This window comes from Protopterus annectens, chromosome 1.part0 (genome assembly GCF_019279795.1).
Source record: "Protopterus annectens isolate FY-2018-M chromosome 1.part0, PAN1.0, whole genome shotgun sequence".
NCBI classification, from domain to species: Eukaryota; Metazoa; Chordata; order Ceratodontiformes; family Protopteridae; genus Protopterus; species Protopterus annectens.
In genome coordinates, this window is record NC_056725.1 from 1,930,103,035 (window position 1) to 1,930,127,768 (window position 24,734).

Genomic DNA, 24,734 nt, shown 5'->3' on the forward strand with positions numbered 1-24,734 from the left:
TTTTAAGAGTAATATCAATAAGACTAACTGTCATGGAATGTTGTGTGGTTCTTTCCTTAATAGCAGTTGCTGTTATGATGGTAAATGGCACAGACACATTCAGGCTGGCTGCTGTGTGTCTTTGTTACAGTATCTGTGCAGGAGGCCTAGAAAGACCAGAAAGATTCAACTCTTCACATGGTTTCATAGCAGAATTGATAACACATATTTTTCACACTAGCATGTCTCAACCAGGGCAAGAAACTTACGGAATCACTTTGCTCAAATGGCTCTGGGAGACATCTATTCCATGCACACTGCCACCAATGATTAAATAAATGGAAAGAAATGGTGCACTGATGGAAGGCAGACCAATACACCACTAGATAAAATTCAGAAGTTAAAATGAGTGAACTCCTTGATGAAACAAGTTGGAAAATATGGCAAAATGAAGCTTAAAAAAGGACACACACACACACACACACACACACACACATATTTATATATCATATATATATTTTATATATGTATATATTTATATATATATATAACTAAGAAAGAGAAAACGTGACAAATAAATAATTCAATAAAATAAATAAATAATAACAACTCACAACTCTTGTGGAGCTTTTAGCGGTTATAATTATGAGAGACTTAACAAGACTTCTTCAGAAAGACATGTTCATGAAACATCTCTTAAAAAATGAAATAAGAAAAAGGAAACATTTTAAGAGATGCTAAAATTACTCTTGATATTTTATTGAATTGAATCTAAAGTTCAATCAAATTTTGAGAAAACCCTTAATTTTATATATGTATATATATATATATATATATATATATATATATATATATATATATATATATATATACACACATATATGTGTGTGTGTGTGTGATTATGTGCGTGCATGCACTTATGCTTCTGTGTGTTGTTCCATATCATTTGATTGAGTATACATTTAACTAAATCATAAATGATCAAACAGAAGCTTCAGTGTAGTTACCACTTCCAGCTGGGGGTGGGACTTGAAATGCATTTATACCTTCACCTAGGAGGGTATAGTTTGTCTTGGTGAAGTTTTTTAGTCTGATTTCACCCTTTGTGAGTTTTGGTGTTACGCCAGCTCAAAGATGACTGATTTGTGGTCAGATTTAACTAATGGGTTTCTGACAGTTGCGTCAGTGCATTTGTTTGACATTCTTCCAGGGAATTTGAATTAGCAACATCAATGAACTTTTGTGCTAGTGAGTTAGGACTAGCGTAGGTTCCTAGGTGATGGTGGGATAATTGAAATCCCCCATAACCAGAGTGTTCAGTAATATCTGGATTGTCTCCAGTTTGGTCAACTAAGCTTCATGCGCATCATGACCCATGGAGGGGGCTATATAACTGGCTGTGACTTGAATGGGGGGGGTCTTACCTACCATAACCTGAACTTGGAGTAACGTTATGGGTTGTCCAGTCTATCTAGAGAGGAATTTATTTCTAATATGGATAGAAACTCTGCCTCCTTTGGCTCTTGTATGTTTGTTTTCCTGTCTGAAGGTGTGGAAGGCATTGTAGCCTTCCAAGGCTGGGGTACTGTCTGCTGCCTTGAACCAGGTTTCTGTGACTGCACATCTTCCAGTGATAGAAGTGCTTCCAGAGTGTGCAGTTTTTGGTTTAAGCTCCTGTGCAGAATGTTTTCAGTTAATTGTGATAAATTCAAATGAGTTTTCAATCAAATGCGTTTTCAGTTATTTGTAGCCACTGTTTTCTCTTTCAATCAAACACACGTTTGATCAAATGTCATAAAACCATATAAATATATTATATACATCATCATCATCGGCCCCCTTTTTCCCATTTTTCTACATGGGGTTGGGTATCGTGTTAACTGTCGCCAACTCTCTTGATTCAGTGCCACACTCCTGCCTTCTTCAGCACTCGTGTCTGACTGTCTCAGATCTTCTTTCACATGATCCATCCACCTCTTTGCTGATGTCCTCGCTTCCTCTAACCTTCTTCCTGTCTGTCCTAAATCTTCCTCACCAGATTGTCTTCTGCTTTTCTGCTTATGTCCAAACCACCATAATTCGTTCTCTTTGACCTTTTCTGGAATTGTGTGCATCCTACCACCCTTCTCAGGCACTTCATTTCCATCACCTCTAGCTTCTTCAACTATTCTGCCTTTACTGCCCAGGTTTCTGTATCATACAATAGTACTGGTCGCACCACTGTCTTGTACACCTTACTTTTCAGCTTTTTTTGCATTCTTCTATCATAGACTACACCTGACACTCTATGGCATTTGGCTGCATCCCCTCTGATTCTAGCTTTGACCTCTTCATTCAGACTTCCCTTCTCCTTAACCACCTCTCCCAGATACTTGAAGCTGTTTACCTGTTCCACTATCTTCCCTTCTATCTCTATTCTGAGCTTCTTCTGATTTCCCCAATTTGCTGCCATTACCATGATCTTATCTGTGTTTACTTTCATCCCACGTGCCTTGAGTTTTTCATTCCATTCTCCTATACTTTGCTTGACTTCTTGCTCAGAGTCTGCCTGTCATACCATATTGTTTACATACAGCAGCTTTATTGATCTGTCCCCTCCGACCTGTTTGCTAATGTAGTCCATTACCAGTATGAACAGCAGTGGGCACAGAGCTGAACCATGGTGTGCACCCACTCTCACTGGGAGTCCATCTGTGAGGCCGAACACTGTTTGTACTTGAGTCATTAGTTCCTTGTACATAGCCTGCACTAATTCTACCAATGTTTCTAGGACTTCCAATCACCATAGTACTGCCCAGATCAGCTTTCTTGGGACCTTGTCATATGCTTTCTCCATGTCTAGGAATGCCCAGTTGGACTCTCTCCTCATCTTTAACTTCTTCTCAAGTATCTGTCTTACTGCAAACATCGGGTCAATTGTACTACATCCTGATCTGAATCCGAACTACTCATCTCCCATCTTACTTTCTACTACTCTGCACATCCTTTTATCAGTCACTCTCTCCAGAACTTTCATGCAATGTGATAGGTATTTGATGCCTTTGTACTGCCCACAGTTGTGGATTTCCCCTTTGTTCTTGTACACTGGCACAAGTATGCTTATTTTCCAGTCATCTGGAATATGCCTTTCTCCCCACACTGCTACGAATACCCTCAGGAGCCATTTCTCCCCTATCTCACCCAGCATCTTTATCATGTCTGCTGTAACCTCATCTGAGCCTGCTGCTTTCCCTGACTTCATTTTCCTTAGTGCTGTTCTTACTTCTTCTATGGTGGGCTCGTCCTCTTCTTCACTTATCGTATGCTGTTTCTGGGGCAGTACAACTTCTGTGTGGTTTTCTTCATTCAGAAGCTGCTGGACATACTCCTTCCATCTGCCTTTGATGTCCTGTGGACTGGTGAGCAGATTGTTGCTGGCATCCCTTATGAAGGGTGTCTGACTATCTTCTTACTTTTTCTGTCTTTGCATTGCAACCTGATATAGTTTCTTTGTGCCTCTTGCTGAGTCGCTTTCCAGAAGTTGGTACAGTGCCTCTGATGCCCTATTCTTTGCAACTGCAACTTCTTTCTTAGCTTCTTTGTTAGCCAACCAGTTGTTCCTCCTAGCTTGGTCAGTCTTTTCTGTCTCCCACTTCTTCCTGCACTCCTTTTTTCTTTTGATGACTTTCTGGAGTTTGCATTCCACCAGCTTTCCTTATGTAGTGGTTTATGCTGTGGACCGACTATTCCACTGGGGATGACTTTGAAATCATGGATTCTACCCCTAGTGCCTTTTCCTTACTAGGGGGAAGTCTGCCTGAGTTGCATGTTGGGTACTCTTGTATGTGATCTTGTGACTTCTGAACCATATATTGGCTACCAGACAGAAGTTTAGAATGGCTTCTCCTTCTTTATTGCCCCACTCATGTGGACCCACGCACTCCTCATATCCTGTTCTATCAGTCCCAATATGTGCATTTAAGTCACCCATTATCAACTCCAATTCATGTCAACACCAATTCATGTTATCCTGCTTTATCTAATAGGTCCTGCAACTGCTGTTAATGTCCTCACTATCACAACCCTGCTGTGAGGCATAGGCTGAGATTATGAATAAATCTCTATCATTACACTGGAGTCTGATTGCCATTGGGCTGTCATTAATTCTGATGATATCCCTCACTGCAGCCTCTCTCTCATCACAATTCCTACACCATTTCTAGCCTATTCCCCTGCTGTAGTAGAGTCTGGATCTCAAGTCAAGTGGCTTTGCTGTATTGCCCTTCTATCTTCTCTCTTGGATAAATAGGATGCCTCCTCCGTACCATCATGTCATCCACTTCCAAGATGCGTCCTGTCAGTGAACTTACATTAAGTGTAGCAATTCTCAGTTCATGTTTGGGAGGTTGGTTGGTTTCATGTCCAGGGCTGGGCAAATAGATATGACCAGTAGCTGCTTTATGGCAGGCACACACTGGCCAATAGGGGCACATATACCCCTCCCACCGTTAGCATGGGTCTCTGGTGTAGGTTAGAGTAGACCAGGTCCTCAACCCACTTATCACTGGGAACTACCCATTCCCATTTTTGGAGAAATTAGTCAACATGACTAAATCACCTAGAGCCATATTTTACACTTTCGAGTGGCTAGCCCTGCCATGGCACGCAGTCTGTGATCCATGTTCTCCTATTTTGCACTACAATAGATGCCCAAAGTGGTTGGTCTGTACAACTCTTCCCCCTATAGGTCACCATGTAGAGTCTGTGCTGCTGCCCATAGCTCCATTCATTGGTGAGTTTGAGATGGAAAACTCAGCATGTTTTCCGGACATGGAAGAACCCCATGGAGACACAGGGAGAAGATGCAAATTCCAAACAGGCATTGGTCGGAGGACAGGCTCGAACCTTGTACCTTATGCATGGAAGGCGAAGACCTTAACCATTATAGCAACAGGTCATTAATATATATATATATATATATATATATATATATATATATATATATATATATATATATACATATATACCAATAAGATCTTAGCTCAAACTACCAAAGCCAATAATTCTGCTGGGGATTCTCTATTCTCAAACTTTGTAGGTAAAATGTGGAACTCCCTACTGACCATGCTCACCTCAGAACCCTCACTCCTACAATTCAAAAAAAAGCTTAAACCCCATCTCAATACTCTCTGGCAATGTCCCTGTTCTAAACCTGATTAACCACTATCATTTACCCTTCTCTTACCTCACTATCCTTAACCGCTTTTAACAAGGCGCCTTTGTAACTGACCTATGTTTTTTTTTTATATGCTGCTGTTGTTTTTTTTTCCCAAGATGTGATGTATCTTTATATTGTATTTGAACTCAACTATCTTCCTTTTTTTGCATTAACAATGTTCATATGTCTGTTATGTACTTGGAGCTTTTCTCCCCGGGCCTCCGCTGAAAATGGACATGTATCCAGTCGGACTCTCCTGGTTAACAAATGTAAAATAAAATAAAATAAATAAATAAATAAATAATGAAACAGATGACCAAGCTAAAATATGCAAAAATACAAAATTAATTTAAATTCACTAAGAAAGCAACAAACCACAGAACTAAGCTACAACAAAATGAAATGACATAAACAATATGTCTCAAATGAATAAACCAGTTACATTTAAGTTCTGAGTTTGAGTTGGGACTTAGTAGCAAATGAGCTTCAGTCACAATTTTTCTTTCGGCTACAGAACTACTTTCATCATGACACCCACTGCTCTACATACTGTAAAAACAAACATTATTCTACATGGTAATTGACAAAAATAGAAATAATGGTTGCAGAAATGTAATCTTTTCAGTGTAGCATTTGGCATAATAGAAAAAAGTAAGGAGATGCAAGTTGATTGCATTTTTTACCTTGCTGGAAATTATGCCACAAAGGCTTTTAAAACATTTAATCTTATTAAAGATAGAGTTTAAGTAATATTATACCCCTAAAAGAAATTGCTATGTATTTGCCATTTATCTTTAACTAGAAAACAATGGCTGTAAGAGTCTATTGATGTCTTTACGTGATTGAAGTGAGGCATAGAACTAAAAGATTTTGAAGTGTTACATGATTAATTGCTATGGACCAGAACTGTCTGTGGTATAATGGATGTGGGAAGCAACCTTGGGCCAGCATTTATGCTAACTTCTGAGAAATCTGTGATATCATTCAGATGAAGGAAACTGTAGAGGATCTGGATGTGTGTAAAGTTAAAATGAAGAAAGCAACTGCTAAAAATAAGCACACTGAGTCTGTTGGGTCTGGGTCACAGTATAGTGTGAAAAAGCTTATCAAAAGCTTTAAAATGTCCCAGTAAAGTGTTTGACCATGTTATTCCAGATGTGGTTATTTGTATGAAAAGCATTTCTAGCAGTAAACAGAGAACGTAGAAACCTCAACATATGTAACAAATGTTTTACAATGTGCAAAAGTAATAGGAGAGGAAAACAGACAGAGAATTGTTTTGCAAGTAACTGATGTAAATAAGACTGTTTTCAGTTCAGTCCCTGGCTCTCATTAATTTGAGCTAGACATAGATATTTTTGTAAACAGAACTGATGTCTGTGTTGTATAAATTATCTTTACAGAAGGAACTGAAACAGAACAGTGCTGTCAATTAAAACATCATTGGATTGAAAAATGTCTAATGGGAAAAACATTATCAGTACAGAATATAGCATCCTAACTGAAAGAGTTTTTAGAGAATTGGGCTTGAACAGTAATGAAAAAAGTGTAATTGTATACACATTATGATCATAAGCTAACACTATTAACTGAATAAGAGCATACTGAATTTATACAAAAATGCTATAGTTCCTTTTATTTCAACATGTGTCAATAGAACAACTGAATATTTTGTCAGAATGTCTTTTGAACAGCCAGACATGATTAAATGAATAAACAGTGCACTGCACTGCATTATACAGTCAATCAAGAAAATCACACATTTGTGCACTGAGTGATTTGCGATTTGTAGAGTTAGAGAAACAGTGATTCACATTTGTGAAGAAATCAGTTTGCACACTGAGAAAGCAATTTACAGCTTGACATTCACAAGGCAGATGATTCACAGATTTATGCAATGCAGTCCACTAAGCCAAAGAAGGATAATATCAGAGGCATTGCCCCTGAAAAGTTTAATGCAAACCAAAATATGAATCATTGTGTTTTGCTTGATATATTTGGGCAATTGCTCATCTGTTTAAATGCTTGGGTGTATTCTGGTGTAGTACAATTTAAAAATAAATCCAGAAGCTGCTTTTTACTCAAGGAAAACTCTGTCCTTTCCTACATTTAACCTCAATCCTTAGGTTTATTTTCTTACTACAATATGGTTCAGTATTGTGTAGACACCAGAAACCTGTCTGTACTTTTTAAAACTTTCATTTCCTTACTTCGGAATCAAAGGAATGGAAAGTCCACCTACTTTTTTAACTTCTCATATACTTTGCAGAGGAATTCGTCTCTGCCTGCATGACATATAGGCACAGATAATTCTGTAGTTTACACTGTCAGGTACTGCTGCAATCTCAGATGAGCAATTAATCCTGCTAATGTTAGGAACACAGCAGCTGATATAAAAAAAAAACAGAAAGCTGTGGAACTGTTTTCCACTCTTTGTTTTGCAGAGAGGAGGAGAACTTAACACTCCCCTTTCATAGCATAACAAAAGCAATTAGCTCAGTAAGGGATTTAAAGGTAGTTGCCACCTCTTCTGTCAAATTTACATAAGCAGCAACACAGTATTGAAATGCTAAGCTTTACATGTTGGTTATTTATAATAGTTTATATGTTATGATAACTGTAGTATCAATGATTACTGTGACAGTTATAGAAAACTCAAAAAATATTTTTCTTGTAAATTATCAATGCATTTACCATTTTCAAGTCCCAACCCCACACATGTACACAGGACAGAACTGCAGAAAGGGAGACAAGTGGCAGTCCTATCAACTAGGTGCACTGATACTGTTCATAAAAAGATATTTTATGCTTTTTTGTGATATCCTTTAAGAGAGGGATGCATATGTGGTACACGCAGATCCATGGTAAGAGATTCCCACTGACTTTGAGTCAGTCCTTACATTGTTAGACTACATGAGCATTCTGTGGTCCACAAAGGAAATGTGATAATTTGTGGCAACCATAATATACAGTGAATTTACTTTAACGTACATTTACTTTGAGCACATACATTAAAAACATTAAGAAAAGAAAATCAGAAGTACTTAACTGTGTTTAAATGCACTCACACACACACACACACACACACACACACACACACACACACACACACACACACACACACACATATATATATATATATATATATATATATATATATATATATATATATATACACATACATGTATATACACTACACACTCATGTACACATATATATATATATATATATATATATATATATATATATATATGTGTGTGTGTGTGTGTGTGTGTGTGTGTGTGTGTGTGTGTGTGAGCCCAATATGGGTGCATACAATTATACAATTTGATATTTATGATAAACTTAACATAGAGTTAAAAATCATTAATGTATGCATTCTAGTAAATGTTGCATAATGTTTTACTTATTCTCTGTCACACATTGACTATGTGTTGCACTTGCAGTCTCTGTCAATGTCTTTATGTCAGCATTATTTTCTTTGTATTGCTACGTGCATTTATTACTTATTATCTTTCCCAATGTAGCATGACTAGTGGCTGAAAAGGGTCCTGGGATCAGTTCATTTTCCTGGTTTCCAAAGTATAAATAAATATGAAATAGAAAAAAGGGGGGGTGTGCATGACAGAAATAATTAAGGAACTAATAAAGCACATTTTAATTCAGCGTCATTCATAAGTGAGACAAAAAAAACGTCCCACTGAAGGCACTGGGAAATTGCAGACAGACTTAGTTTGGAGTCCTACTACTTGTCACCTGTAAATGTACAGCAAGGATCATTTACTGCAGTGAGTTTTCACACCTCAGCATCAGAGTATGGGGGAAGGTCTGTCAATTATTTTAGAACTACAAAATAATCCCTTTACAAAAGCCTGCTATTAATCTACTTTCTTTTGTTTTGCTGGAAGCAGCTAACAGCTATTTATAGCATAGAATAAGCTCTGACAAACACATAAATAAGGTGCAGTCAGGGAAACATAGAAATAGCTCTGTTACAGAAGGTGTATTTGATGACAATACTTCACAGTCCTGCTTGGCATGAGAAAACAACACCACTTCCTTAAGTCTAGCATGACTCATATAAAGATGACTTGAAATGTATTCTGAGAAAAAGTAATGAAAGCAAGAAACAAGATCACATTACCAAGCAGGCCCCATCATCCACCATTTTGAGGGAAACACATTAAAATTTGAGTGATTTTGAGGCATTAAAATACCTCAAAAAACAAAGATATAATGAAAAACATGTTTTTTTTTTAGTTCTAAGGTGGAGTTTTCCTTTCATGCACAAAGAAGTGTTCTTATAATGTTGACACAGGCAACTAAAAATTAATCGAGATAACTGGATGAAAATTCCTGTGAGTGCAAAGCAAATTGAACTAACTCTGTTACTGAAAAGTATGGCAGCAGTTGTTACAAGATCAGAATAAGCACTGAGCCACAAAACCTGAACACAGTTATTTTAAGAAAACACTAAAATGTAAAGTCAGTTGAGGAAGGTGTTCCCATGAGTCCTAGATCTAAGCATTTCTCATTGGTTAATTTTAACTACGGCTTCTGGTAAATCAGGCTTGACTAGGCAGCTCAGAGCTGTATATACTTAATACCCCATTTTAAGAAAACACTAAAATGTGAAGTCAGTTGAGGAAGGTGTTTCCACGATTCCTAGATCTAAGCATTTCTCATTGGTTAATTTTAACTACGACTTCTGGTAAATCAGACTTGACCAGACAGCTCAGAGCCGTATATACTTAATACCCAGTTTAGAAGGCACAGAGTCCTGGGAATAACATTTAGAATTGTATCTGATCTAGCAGTGTTTCAGAGAGCGGTGGCACAAATCACTGAGGGCCTGGAAGGTGCTGCAAACATCATTGATGTCATATTAGTTTTGAAAAAATCCAAGTAACAATACATGATACTGAGAAACATACTTGATCAGCTGAAACAAAAACAGCTTAAAATTAAACAAAAAATCCCTTTTGTATACAACAAACATCCTATTAATGGCACATGTTCTAATGAGTCAAGAGAGTCAACCTGATTCTAAGAAACTAAGAACAGTTGTTCATATAGAGAGATCATCAGACAATTAATCTTGAGGTTCTTAGGCATGATGCAGTACTTAGCCATCTTCAGACCTATTCTTTTACAGATGTTTCTGCCTTTGAGAAATCTGTTTGAAAACGATATTGTATGCCACTAGAAGCCAGCAGAAGAAAAAGTTTCTCTGTCTTAAAGAAACTTGTAACTGAGTCTTAGTTCTTCACTGCCATAATGCAATAAAACTGGTTGTATTACAAGTCAATGCTAATCAGTCAAGTATTAGAGCAGTGCTAGTAATCACTGGGCTTGTGTGTGTGTGTTTGTGTGTGTGTGTGTGTGTGTGTGTGTGTGTGTGTGTGTGTGTGTGTGTGTGTGTGTGTGTGTGTATGTGTGTGTGTGTGTGTGTGTGTGTGTGTGTGCAAGTGCATGCATGCGTGTGTGTATGTTTCTGTGTGAGAGTTTCTGAGTGTTTGTGTATGGGAGTTTGTCTGTGCCTCTGCATGTATATGTGGGTATATATCTGAGTTTCTGCATGTCTCTGAGAGGTTGTCTCTCTGGCTCTGCATATGTTATTATGTGTATATGTTTATGAAACTGCCTATATATGTGTGTGCATATGTATGTATGCATGTACATGCGTGCACATTTGTGTGTGTGTGTGCGTGTGTATGTATGTACATGCGTGCACATTTGTGTGTGTGTATGTTCATGCTGACGATCTTGACGGTTATTGATTACTTGACTATTGCATATATTTCTATTGACCATGGGGCAGATTTGCTGAATTACCACAAAGATTTGTTTCAGGTGTGAGATCACAATTTCAATAGTGACTACTAGAGTATTGTTTTCTGGCAGAAGACAACCTCAAAATTACATCTGATCTGATTTATCACAAGCATATTCTGCAGAATGATAGAGAGAATCTTCTTGTAATTATTCAGACAAACTTAATATCCTCCGTCTCCATGACATGCTTTTGTCAAAGATTGCTCTTGGCTACTAACCTCATCATTTTTTGAGACTGTGGATGCCACAAAAGATAAAATTGTATTTGTTTTTTTTTTAATTTCTCCAAGTCTTTTGGGTTTCTAATACCATGACAGGAATGAACCACATTCCTAAGTCAAAGTATGATTAAAGTTCATGAAATTAGTATTGCTTTAATCTTTTATGTCAGCCAGAAGTGCTCTTTGCAGCACCCGCAATGTGCTCAGTAATGACTCCTTCTGCAATTTGTACTAAGTTACATGTATTGAAAACATATTTAAATACTAATACTATTGGAACTGTCTGGGTTTTTTTCTTCCACATTGCTCTTGTTTCTGCCTGAAAATCCTGATATTTTATGACTTTGTGTCTCTCTGTACGCAAGACACTGTAGTCACTGGGTGTAGTGATTTCAATGATCAATGCTACTTTTGTCTTCTTTTCATGGACCACTATATCTGGTTTTCTCATATCTATCTTTGAATTGTTGGTAATGGATGATCCCATGTGATGTAGACTTCATAATTTTCTATGATGCTTTGTGGTTCATGTTTCCAGTGTTTTTCAGCCACTTCAATGCCATAATGTCCGCACAATCCCCAGTGCAACGGTCTTGCTACATTATTATGCTTTTCAGTATACAGTTCTTTTGCCATTAGTATGTCACAACCAGCAACAAAGTTTGCGACTCTTTCCAATTCTGTTTTACAAAACCTATATTTATCTGTTTTTCCCACATGTTCAATGGACTTCATAAACCATTGTGTACATAGCCCACTATCTTGGACCATCAATATTAACCTTTCATCTTTTGGTTTGAATTTGTCTCTCCTTAACCATTCCTGCATTTGATCCTGATCAACATGAGGTTCTTCCAGGAGTTTTCTATACTTCCAACTATATTTATGCATTTTCCACCTTTCTTGCCTTTTCATCTGATCCTTCACCTTATATTCTTTCTTTTGTTTTTTGGCACATTCAGTTGCTGTCTGATTTTTATCTACTTCTGGTTTGATTTCCATTCCTGCTTGATGCCAATATGCTTATGTTAGACTAAGCAGGGAAGTCATCTTAGATTTATTCTCCTCATGTTTCAAAACTTTCACTACATTTGGGTCTTGTAAGCTCAGCAGATATGTCTGCAGTCCAATGATTGCAGATCTATACATGTAATCATTTTCAAGGAGGCCCATATCTCCTTTGGAATGGGGAATATATAATCTTAGTGTACACTGATTTTTATAAATCATTTGATAAGCATGAAGCATTCTTCTTGTTTTCCAGTCTAATCTATCCAACACCTTTTGGGGACAGTCAATCACTCTGAAACTGTAAGTTAGGACAAGAAAAGCAAATTGGTTTATAGCTTGAATTTTGTTCCTAGGTGTCAATGCTGTTTTCAGAATTAATTTAAGTCTTCTAAAATATTCCTTACTAAGCGTTATTCACATTTATTCATGTTTTATTGTTGATCCTTCATCAGTTCTCAAATATTTATACACTCCCTCTTGCTCAAGGTCTCAAGTTCTTTTATATCACATTCTTGTCCCAAACTGATGCTTTCTTGATGCTGCAGCTTTCCTGCTTTAAAAGTTGCTTTTGCACATTTATCAAGACCAAATGACATTCTTTTATCATCCGAAAAAGTTTTGGCTACATGTAGTTGTGCGTTTAGTTCCTCATCTGATGACCTATACAATTTTAAATCATTGACAAAGACAAGATGAAAAGTATTTACACTTTGTTGTTTTCTAGGAGCCAAATTATAGCCATGGCCTAATCTATTAAGTAGACATTTTAATGGATTAAGGGCAAGACAGAATAGCAGTGGTGACAGGAAGTCACCCTGGAATATCCCCCTTTGAATTTTTATCCCTGGAATAATAATTTGTCCTTTATCATGGCTTAATTGCAAAGTGGTTTGCCACTGTTTCATGGTCACTGTAAGGTAATTGATCAGTGTAGGGTGTATCTTATACATTTTTAAGCACTCTTTTATCCATGAATGTGAGATATTGTCAAATACTTTTTTGTAGTCAAGCTATGCTATACTTACCTTCTTCCCTTTTTACAGTTCTTCACTAGGACTTTATTTAACAATAAATGATCCTTTGTTCCACATGACTTTCTTTTATTGCCCTTTTGTTCTATTGCCATAATTGAGTTTTCTTCTAAATGACTATAAACTCTGTCAGCATCAATTCCCTGTGTATAGTTTATACGTTGTTGGAAGGCAAGTTATTGGTCTATAATTTTTAGGGTAGCTTTCAGGTTCACTCTTAAGTAGGAACATTGTTTTTCCTGTTGTTAACAAGGCTGGTGTCTGTTTGGGGTACATATATAAATAGTTCTTACTCATGGCTAAATCTTCATGCAAATATGTTAATATTTTAAACCAGAAGTTAGATACTCCATCTGGGCCTGGGGTTTTCCAATTACAAGCTTTTCTTAACTTTGTTTCAATCTCTCTGGCTGTTACTTCATCCCATTTCATATCTTGTACCTTTAAATATTTTATTCTTTCTTTTACTACTTCCATTTAGCGTCTTTGTTGTATTCCCCTGGATATTCATAAATACTTCTCCAAAATGCATCCATTTCTTCTTTTTTTGTGCACTTTCAGTTCCTTTTACCTTGTTTCCCAACTCTCTATAAAACTTTTTTGGGTCATCAATAAATTGCTTACAGGCAGTCCCCAGGTTAAGGACAAGAACCGTTTTTTAGTTTGTCCTTAAGTCAAATTTGTATGCAAGTTGAAACACATACATATGGTTCTTATTAAATGTCATTTAATCAAATGTTTTCCTCAGCTATTATTTATTTTGCTTTTCTTTGCATATAAAACATTTTAGAAACACTTCCAAACAAACAAAAAATCTTAAACATAATACTGTATACTGTAGCTATGCTTTCTTACTTGCTATCAACAAAGCTGGCTTAATACATCTTGTTATTAAATGCAGTGTTTATGAAGACTTTTTTATACACACACAATCATACCTCTCAACTGTACAGATTTTCACAGAATGTCCAGATTTTTGCCTCATATTTCTGGACAATTTTTCATAAATTGTGGTTGCTTAGAAAAAGTAGTGGCAAAGACCAAAGCTAGAGAATAATGACAGACATTTGAGTTTCAGAATTCATACCCTTCAGAAAATTCATGCTAATGCAAAACCTGTTATTCTATCAACTTTCAAAGATTTTAAGAGGAATATTTATTAAAACTGTCCTATCTTTGGGCATTTGTCCCACTTTTATGTATGACGTTATCCAGATTTCTGGCTCTAAGAGGTTTAGAGGTATGCCACACACACACACACACACACACACACACACACACACACACACACACACACACACACACACACACACACACACACACACACACACTCTTAACCCTACTTTACCTATTCCACAATTAACCCCCTCCCCTTATACGACCACTCACCTCTTAACTGCTGCTCTCACTCTTCACTCTCTCTCTCATACACACAGTCTCTTCCTCATTCATACCTGCATTCATACACACAACACCCTCACTCTCCGGATCTCTCATACACACAGTCACTTCCTCACTCATACCTGCATTCACTCACACATCACTTTCAGTCTGGCCTGATCTCTCACACACAGTCACTTCCTCATTCATACCTGCATTCACTCACCTATCGCTCACACTCTTCCGATCTCTCTCTCTCTCTCTCTCTCTCTCATACACACACACACACACACACACACACACACACACACACACACACACACACACACACACACACACACACATGCACACAGATTTGGGCAGCTTTAACAATTTAATTTTTTTATGTTATTTTCGACATTGCGGCAGCCCGTTCATATCTATGGGTTGTCCGCATGTCGGATGCCCATAACCCAGGGACTGAGTCTATTTTGTACTTTTCCTTTATATTTATCTGTGTATCTTCTACATTTTCTGTCTGTGTTGATATTTTTAGTTTATTATTTGTGATAGTGCATGATAAATCTTGATCCATTATAACATTGCACATTGCTTTTATCAAGTCTTTCTGAATATTTTTGTTGATTTGTTCCCTCTCCTATACTCTTCTAACAGTGACACTTCTTGTCTTAACTGATTTATAGTTTTCTCTATTCAATACTTCTATGATGGTATTCGATTTCTCCTCTTCCTTTCCCTTACTATCTTGTGTTCTTGTGGTAGAATTTTGTCTGTTATTAATTTAGCTGCACAGTAATATATGTTGTTTACTTCTGTTATATTACATGGATCTCTATGGATAGTCCTAATTACTGTGTTCATTTGTTTTAGCAAACTTCTGACATTTTGGGTTTTACTGACCTTCTGCAGTCTATTTCTTTCATTGATCTTAATATTCCCCAGATTCACAAAGCTCCATGCAAGAATAAGACTATTCTTGCACGGAGTGGTTTGTGTCCATTTAGAACAGCAGCACACCTTGCATATTCATGAAGGCACACTGCTGTTTAATCTACACAGACATGGACCATGAACGGGTGCAGGGGGCATGTCCGAGTAGTGCATGAACACTAAACACACTCCCTGCACTCAGAAAGTGCCGTATGGCACTTTCTAAGCTGAACTGGCATAATATTAGAGCTTTGCTCTAATATTATGCCAGTATTACAGTGTCTGCAGACACTGAAATGAAAAGATGATCATTTCAGTGTCCCCAGACACTGAAATAAAAATGGCAACAAGAAAGCAATGCAGGGTGTGTGTGACAGGTTCTGTGACACACCCCCTGCATTGCTAAAGTGCTGTATGGCACTTTTGTAACCTGCTAAAGCAGGAAATGTGTGCAAATGCACATATAACGGGGAATAAATTCCCCAAAAGTGAAAAAGCATAAGCACAGCCCCACAAACAGAGAAAGTTGATAGAGAACACGTCATGCATTAGCATGAATCACGTAAGGGTAGAAGTCTGAAAGCAAATGTATGCCAATATTCCCTCACAGCATTGCATGTTAACAAAGGCACAAATGATGGGGGGAATAAATACTACATTAGGGACACACCTGAAAAATTGTTCTCGCACAATTAGAAAGTTGACAATTAACAGAATATGTATTAGCAGGAGTCCCTGAAAGATAGAAACCTGAAAGCGAAATGAATGCCATTATTTCATGACTGCAATCCTCAATGAGTTGTCAGAACACCACAACTCTCACTTATATAACTTAATATAATAATAATATAAACTTTTTTTTCTAGCCTAAGGAATGTTTAAGCGTAGCTAAGTGTGTGTGCGCATTATGGCCCTCGGCTTAGCATACCTTAAACATCCCCTAGGAAATAAATGCAAATACACATGTGAAATTTCCAAGCCTACATAGTGTAGTGGTTAGAGTCCCAGTTTTACATGCAGGCATTCATGGTTTGAGTACTAAGACAAGCAACCTATTTTTACTATGGGAATGTAGTGTTAAAATGATTTTTCTAAACTTAAATCATGTAGCAACTGTGTTTTGTCAACCAGGGTAGTGTAGCAGGTCCAAAAGTGAGATGTCAGTCTAGAAAAGATGTGAAATCCCCATATAAACACAAGTGCCCCATACAGTATAGTCACATAAGAATATAATTTAATGAAAGCACATAGGAGGATGTCATGGAAGGTAAACATAAAATTATAACATGTCAGTAATGAGGAATCAATCCCATAATCCTGATACTTTATAAAATGAAATGTGAACAATGCTATGTAGTGCTCATCAATGCTAATCAGGTGTAAGCATTGCTTAAATGTAAATGCTAAGCAATAAGTAGCCCAGCTAAGTGGATGTGTGCATTGGTAAACAGTGCTCTTTAAGCACTGCTAATCTTAACTAAGCGGGTTTGCACATTAGTTAGCTTAGCTCAGCATATTCAAAATCATCCACTCATTGCAGTGTGGGAATTCAGCCCTATTTAAATCTCACAGGTTGGAATACAGCCATAACCAGTTGTAGCTGATCACTGCAGGCACTATGGCTGGCATTGGTGAGGGTACATGCTTTCGGACCATCATTGGGGCATTTAGGAGTCCAGGGTCATGGTTGGACTCCTTGTGAAAGACCATGAAGAGAGACTGCTGCAAGACCATTATCAGGGCTCACAATACAAAGCGGAGGCCTGGGACCATTTCGCACTTGATCGCACCAGTACTACTGGCATCCTTCGAACTGGTGAGCAGGTCTGGCACCATTATGCTGACCTCAAGTGTAGGAAGAAGGAGCTCTTGGACCAGTGGACCCAAGACGCATGGGCACAGAATGTCCCAGAAGTGTGTAAGTATCAGTATCACTTATTGTTCCCTAAAGTCCAGCCTGAGTATGTGATTGATAGGTATGCATAAATGTTTCTTTATCTCCTGTACAGCTGCAGATGAGAGGGCCATGAACATGGCGGCACATGCAAACAGGCTGCTAAGGCTGCACCGGGAGGCTGGTGAGTCCAAATCTAGCTTGCAGTATTCATGGCAAATAAATAGAAAGGAGTAGAATGTCAACTACCAGTAGGTAAGGTGTGTACTGTGTGTAATTAATAAATGACCATTAGCAGATTAATAATGATGTACAGGATATTTAACAATAAAGGTCTCTGTAACTTTCAATAAAAGTAAAAACCCCAGACTGTTGTGTTTACTTTGTTATGTTGTGGTAGGAATATAAATGTGCACAGGTTCTGCACAGCAATCATGGCTCTGACAGCAAGAATAAAGTGAGGCTCATCTTACAGAGATTGTGGAGCTGTAAAACAAGTGAAAAACTACAAAAAATGTGCCATGCACCAAAATCTGAACTCTGAATAGTAAGCTGTAAAATCTAATCTTTTATTCCTTGCAGCAGTTCTTTGTGTTAATCATTGCTTTCCAGATTAAAATATGGCAAAGTATGAATGCACAGTACAAGAACTATCTGCCATGCATGAATGTCAGAACTATAAGGTCAGACTGTGCAAACCAGAGAGTAGTAGGGAGTAAAAAGTAAAGTAAGAGTTAGCAATTCCCCAATAGCTCATTGTGATGAAATACAAGTGTAATGTACCTTTTTAGCATAAATAGACACGGTTCAAATCCTGGCAGTGGTAATACAAGAATATGTGAATATGTTTAGAAATTGTCAGGTGCTGTTAACAGAAATTTCCTCCACAGGTCTACCAGGTAATGAAATGTTTGTAGTATCTATAGGAAGGCTTTACTAATATACTGTGTACAACACTTCCACCGTCCAACCCCAAAGCTGCAAATAATAAGATAAGTACATACAGCAAGTGCTTTTTTCTGATACATGTCCCTCAACTGTCATGCTGTCACAGCTAGTGGTCACCGCTGCCAATAACCAGGGTGACAGATAGAAATCCCGGCAAAGTATGTCAGTAGCACACACACACACACACACACACACACACACACACACACACACACACACACACACACACACACACACACACACACACAGCATGAGTGCAGGACACCCCATTCAGTGTCACATATGTAACCCTGAATATGTGAATATGTGTAGAAAAAGTCAGGTTTTGTTAACAGAAATTTCCTCCACAGGTCTGCCAAGTAAGGAAATGTTTGCAGCAGTTGTTAGAAGGCATTACTAGTATACTCTGTATACAACAATTCCACTGTCCAACCCCAGGCCATAGGTACATGTAAAGTGTGGTCAGACCTGGAGAGTAATGATCAGTATATTTGTGAAAAATAGAAGCCAATACAGTTGTCAACTGCCATCTCTCTCTCTCTCTCTCTCTCTCCCCCACCCTTATCTGCATCAATAATGTATACACATAAATAATGGGTATGTCTTTCTCCAAACCTACTGTTGGAACTTGTCTTTTATTGTTCTACAAATATTGAATTGCTTGAATATTAATGAACCTCGTTCAAATACTATAATTGTTGGCCTGTTGCTGTCAATGTAACTTGCATGCTATCATAATGCCTACTGTGGTTCCATATATGCATGTGTTCTGTTTGCTATGCAACTGTTACAAAACTGTTTTATGGGGTCAATTGGAACACCCATGTATGCTATTATAACTAATCTTGAAATGTGTTGTTCATGACTAACCAACATATTTTCTAAAACCTGAACACCATAGCACATCTGGGGAGACAGATTCCAGCGGATCCACCTGTCCCGCCTCATCTGGCCATGGCACCAGCTCCCAGCACATCTGGGACCCAACCTGGGCCTTCCTCTTCCATTTGTCCTGCACCACCTTCGGGTGGGACCATCTCAGAGGACGGGGCTCACCCCCCTGGGAGTGGGTGCGAAGAGGAGACCATCACCCATAGTCAGGTCTGGGGATTGGTGCACAGTGTCCTCCGATTGGAGTTCGGTGATCAGCTGCACTAGTTTTAGGGCTGCCTGGTGCAACTTGAGGATCAGCCTTCCCCTCCTGTTCAACTCCTAGCACAGCCGCCTTTGGAGCTGTGAAGGTGCAGTGGTGACTTCACATGGGTGGGGACCTCAGTCCCACTGTATCCATTTGGGGGCTCATGTGCATCTGATTCCCAACCATCCTCCCCATTCAAGGTATTTATCCCCCACATGTGTCATATACCACCCCTCTCTGCTGTCTTGTCTCTCTTCCTACCCAACTTACCTCCCCAAATATACCTATTATCCTTCCCCAACATCCCACTCTCACCTTAAAAAAAAAAAAAGGGGGCATCTGTTCCTCCCAAAAAAATTATGCCCCATACATAGCTGTCCATTTTACACACGTGCCCAGTGGACACATGTAATCCAGTCCAATTGGCATGACAACACATTACTGTTGTCCTCACCCCTCTCTCAATGTTTGAGTGCCCAAATTCACTTCCAAATTCTGTAGACATTCAGAGCTGTTGCTTTAAAAGAAATGGACAGCTATGTACCTTTCCTACACCCATCCTGCACATCCCTAGCTACCTTTCATACTGTACTTCCCTCTGCATGCCCCTTTTTTCACCACTTTCCTATCACCCCTTTTTCTTTTCTTTCAAAGAAATTAGCATGGGAGTAAGTGGGAGTAAGCACCACTAAATGAAGCTAAAATGGATTAACCATGTATTAGCATCCCTTAGCATCATGCAAACCTGCTTACAACTGCGTAAAAGCACCTTAATCAATCTGTATCAAACAGCCCTTGTTTTACCCAGCAGCAAAATAATCAGCACTGTTAAGTCTCTAACCCAGCTTGCTGGGCTCTACAATCACAGCAACATAGCACTACACCATCTGAGCTGTGGGAATTACTGTTGCTTTTTCAAACTTATCATGCATTCTGGTCATTTAACAGTAATGAAAAAAACATCAGGCTCAGGGGAGCAATGTACCACTACACCATCTAAGCTGTAGGAGTTACAGTTGCGTTTTCAAACATATCATGCAATAGAGGCTTACAACAATAGTGAGAAAGCTCTGTGGAATCATTCATGTGTTGTATATAGACATATACACACACACACACACACACACACACACACACACAGACATATATATATATATATATATATATATATATATATATATATATATATATATATATATATATAAATATATATATATATATATATATATATATATATATATATGTATATATATATATATATATATATATATATATGTCTGTTGAAACATATATATGAATACGAAGATGCATAATATACATATACACATATAAATATATGAATGAAGAAATATATATATATATATATATAAATATATAAAAACATATATATGTGTATCTGTATAACATGCAGTATAGCCATATCTTAGTGCAAGAAACCTTTACAAAGGCTGTACAAAGGGGGGGGGGGGGTTGGCCAAATATAGGCACATATTTCAAATATAAAACAACTAGTTAGAAAAAATAAAAACAACCAACTGATCACGGAAAACACTAAAATTTATTACCCACATTTAGCACTTTGGCTTAGAAATAGCCTTCCAAGAGAAACAAACACTAAAACATTCCTCCATTTAAATAATGCATCCAATAAAACAATTGACATCTAATTGTCTATTATCTAATCATAAACCTTAAAAAATCGGTGAGAAAAGCAGTGGGAGTGATGGATGAGTTTAAGGTGGAGTTGGGGTTACATCAAGGATCAGCTCTGAGCCCTTTCTTATTTGCAATGGTGATGAACAGGTTGACAGACGAGATCAGACAGGAGTCCTCTTGGACTATGATGTTTGCAGATGACATTGTGATCTGTAGTGAGAGTTGGGAACAGGTGGAGGAGACCCTGGAGAGATGAAGATATGCTCTAGAGAGAAGAGGAATGAAGGTCAGCAGGACTAAGACCGAATATATGTGTGTGAATGAGAGGAAGGATGGAGGAATGGTGAGGATGCAAGGAGTAGAGGTGGCGAAGGTGGATGAGTTTAAATACTTGGGGTCAATAGTTCAGAGGGATGGTGAGTGTGGAAGAGAGGTGAAGAAGAGAGTACAGGCAGGATGGAGTGGGTGGAGAAGAGTGTCAGGAGTGATTTGTGACAGACGAGTACCTGTAAGAGTGAAAGGGAAGGTCTAAAAGAGGGTAGTGAGACCAGCTATGTTATATGGGTTGGAGACAGTGGCATTGACAAAAAGGCAGGAGTCTGAGCTGGATGTGGCAGAATTAAAGATGTTAAGATTTGCACTGGGTGTGATGAGGGTGGACAGGATTAGAAATAAGTATATTAGAGGGTCAGCCCAGGTTGGAAGGTTTGATGACAAAGCCAGAGAGGCATGATTATGTTGGTTTGGACTTGTGCTGATGAGGGATGCTGAGTATATTGGGAAAAAGATGCTAAGGATGAAGCAATCAGGTAACAGGAAAAGAGGAAGGCCTAAGATAAGGTTTATGGATGTGGTGAGAGAGGACATGCAGGTGGTTGATGTGACAGAGCAAGATGCAGAGGGCAGGAAGTAATGGAAACAGATGATCTGCTGTGGCGACCCCTAATGGAAACAACCGAAAGAAGATGATGATCTAATCATAAACCTCCAGTTACATTCCTTGTTTAGGCCATGAGGCTCCAAAGTATTGTATTTTAGAATGAACAATGTTTCTTTATACAACAATTTGTTTTTAACATCAACACATTCTCCTAGAGAAAGATTAACTTGTTGCAAAATAATTGCTTTTAAACAGTTTAGATTGGCTGCATGAAAATCCTTAAAATGTCCACCCAAAGGGCTATCCATTCTCATATTCCGTATATCTCTAATATGTTCTTGTATACATTTTTAAAAGATCTAGTAGTTTCTTCCACATAATATAACCTGCAATCACATCTTAACATAATTATAATAAACTTTTAGTATTGCAATTATAAATCCCATTTGGATTAAAATGCATTCCATTAACCACATTAAATATTACTATATGTTTACAAATGCAGCATTTATTACAAATATATGTTCCTTTCTACAAAATTAACTCATTGTATGTAGAGACACCATGTGGAATAAATTATTTATGTACCAGCATATCTGATAAATTTCTCCCTGTTTTATATGATATGCGTACACTATATTGTAATATTTTTGCCAAATTCTTGTCTTCTGTCTTGGAAGGCTATTTCTAAGCCGAAGAGCTAAGTATTGGTAATAAATTTTAGTGTTTTCCGTGACCAGTTGGTTGCTTTTTTTTTACATATTTCAAATATTGCTGTTATAAGCGAACATTTGTACAGCAACAGGGTGTGTTTCAGCTGAAACTTCCGAAGGATATGAGGATGGGAATTGACGTTATGTCATTATTCACTGACATAAATCCTTGGATCATCACAGCGATTTACCAGACAAATACAACTAAACTGGGGAACAGAACCAAAGTATGGGCCAAAAATCTGGACATTCTGCCAAAAGCCTGGCAGAGGAGAGGCATGCTCGAAACCCCTTAGTACAATGAATCTGGACCAAGCCTGAGAAAGTGGGGGACAAACGCATGACAATAGAGACATCCAACATACGTGAGTAGATAAGCTGAGAAAGTTGCTATACTAACACTGTTAGTCCTAACATATATTGACTGAAATATCACAACTCTGGGACTCAATTTCTTCTCATAATATAGTGACCCCCAATCCTCACATCATCCCACTGATGCGTCAGGAATACACAACAGTTATGGGGACCAGACCAAAGGTATTGGGCAGACAACTGTATATCCTACAAATATATGGACATAACACAACATTATGGAAACTGCACTGAGCTACCAAGCACCATGCAAACTACAAGCAGACTGACATAACACTACCCAAGTCCAGCTCTGGGGCTGTACACATGCATTTGCAAAGATAACAGGCACTACAGGGATGTACCACCACTGGAAAACAGACACTGGTGTGAAACTGCGTACCCACAACCAATTGTACCACAGTCACAGTGACATACTAGTAAGCAAACTGAACACTGCACTAAAGTGAGCGTGTGAACACACATATCCCATTTGCCACTCACATATTACCCATACATATATTGCCCCAAGCCCCAGTATAGTAGGAATCTTGCGGTGTTACAGGACATATCAGGGTCTACTTGTACAAGCATATAACAGTGGATAGGGAACCAGAAACTGGAGCAGCATGCACAGTCAGAAAGGGGTCATGCCACCCACATGTACCCACCTCCTTACACAGCCCAAATAACATGTACACATGACACTTCTACACAATCCTAACAGTCTGTTAACAATAGTCAGACATACACAGACCTCTCAAATGTATAGTTCACCTCAGAATGTGCAGGCTCAGGACTCATATCTATGGCCTCTTCCCCATAACATGTCTGTGGGTCTACTACATCACTGGGATGGTAGTAGGAATGAAGGCAAGAAGTAATGATACTAAATACCTCTGAGCCTCATAGTGCATGATATCTTGACAAAGCCTGACTTCATTTGGGAACAGAGACACAAACACAGGCATAGATTAGACATATTGCTGTCATAAATTGAGACAGTTGCTGACGTTACCGAGTATGTTGTAACATATTCTTTATGAGAAATATGAATTCAGTAATACCAATGGATGTTAGTATTTACTGATTGCATTCCCCAGAGTCCCCAACTGATTTTCCAGGGACAACAACTGTCTATGGAACAGACCAAACATAACAGGCAAACATGTGGCTAGTCTGTGGACAGCATGCCAGTGGAGCAGTATGTCAGAGACATATCACTGTCAGATGTGAATTTATTCAGAAAATGCACATCCAGACAAACCCTGTCAATCTATCAACCCTCCATGTGTATAACAGCACTAATGACATGCAATCTGTTCACAATTCTGGAGATATGTCCCCCATGTTGTTGGGCTATCTCCACATGTCCTGTCCTGTGATGTATTCCCACCTATTGTTTGTGAATCTGTTGCCCCCATACCTCTGTAATGTCCCTTGCACAGGCAAGGAAAAGGGGTAATGCCCACATGAAGGACATCCCATATGTTGGAACTAGCAGCAGTGTCCAAGCCCACAGAACAATACTATGTGGGCACCTACATAGTTGTATGGCCTTAGCAAT

At 38.3% G+C, this 24,734-nt stretch overlaps 1 protein-coding gene across 1 annotated transcript in view; it reads left to right on the plus strand.

The window, feature by feature from the left end:
• C1QTNF3 (C1q and TNF related 3) overlaps window positions 1-24,734 on the plus strand; it is a 512,031-nt gene that overhangs the window by 25,373 nt on the left and 461,924 nt on the right. The gene's annotated exons all lie outside the window — the stretch shown is intronic.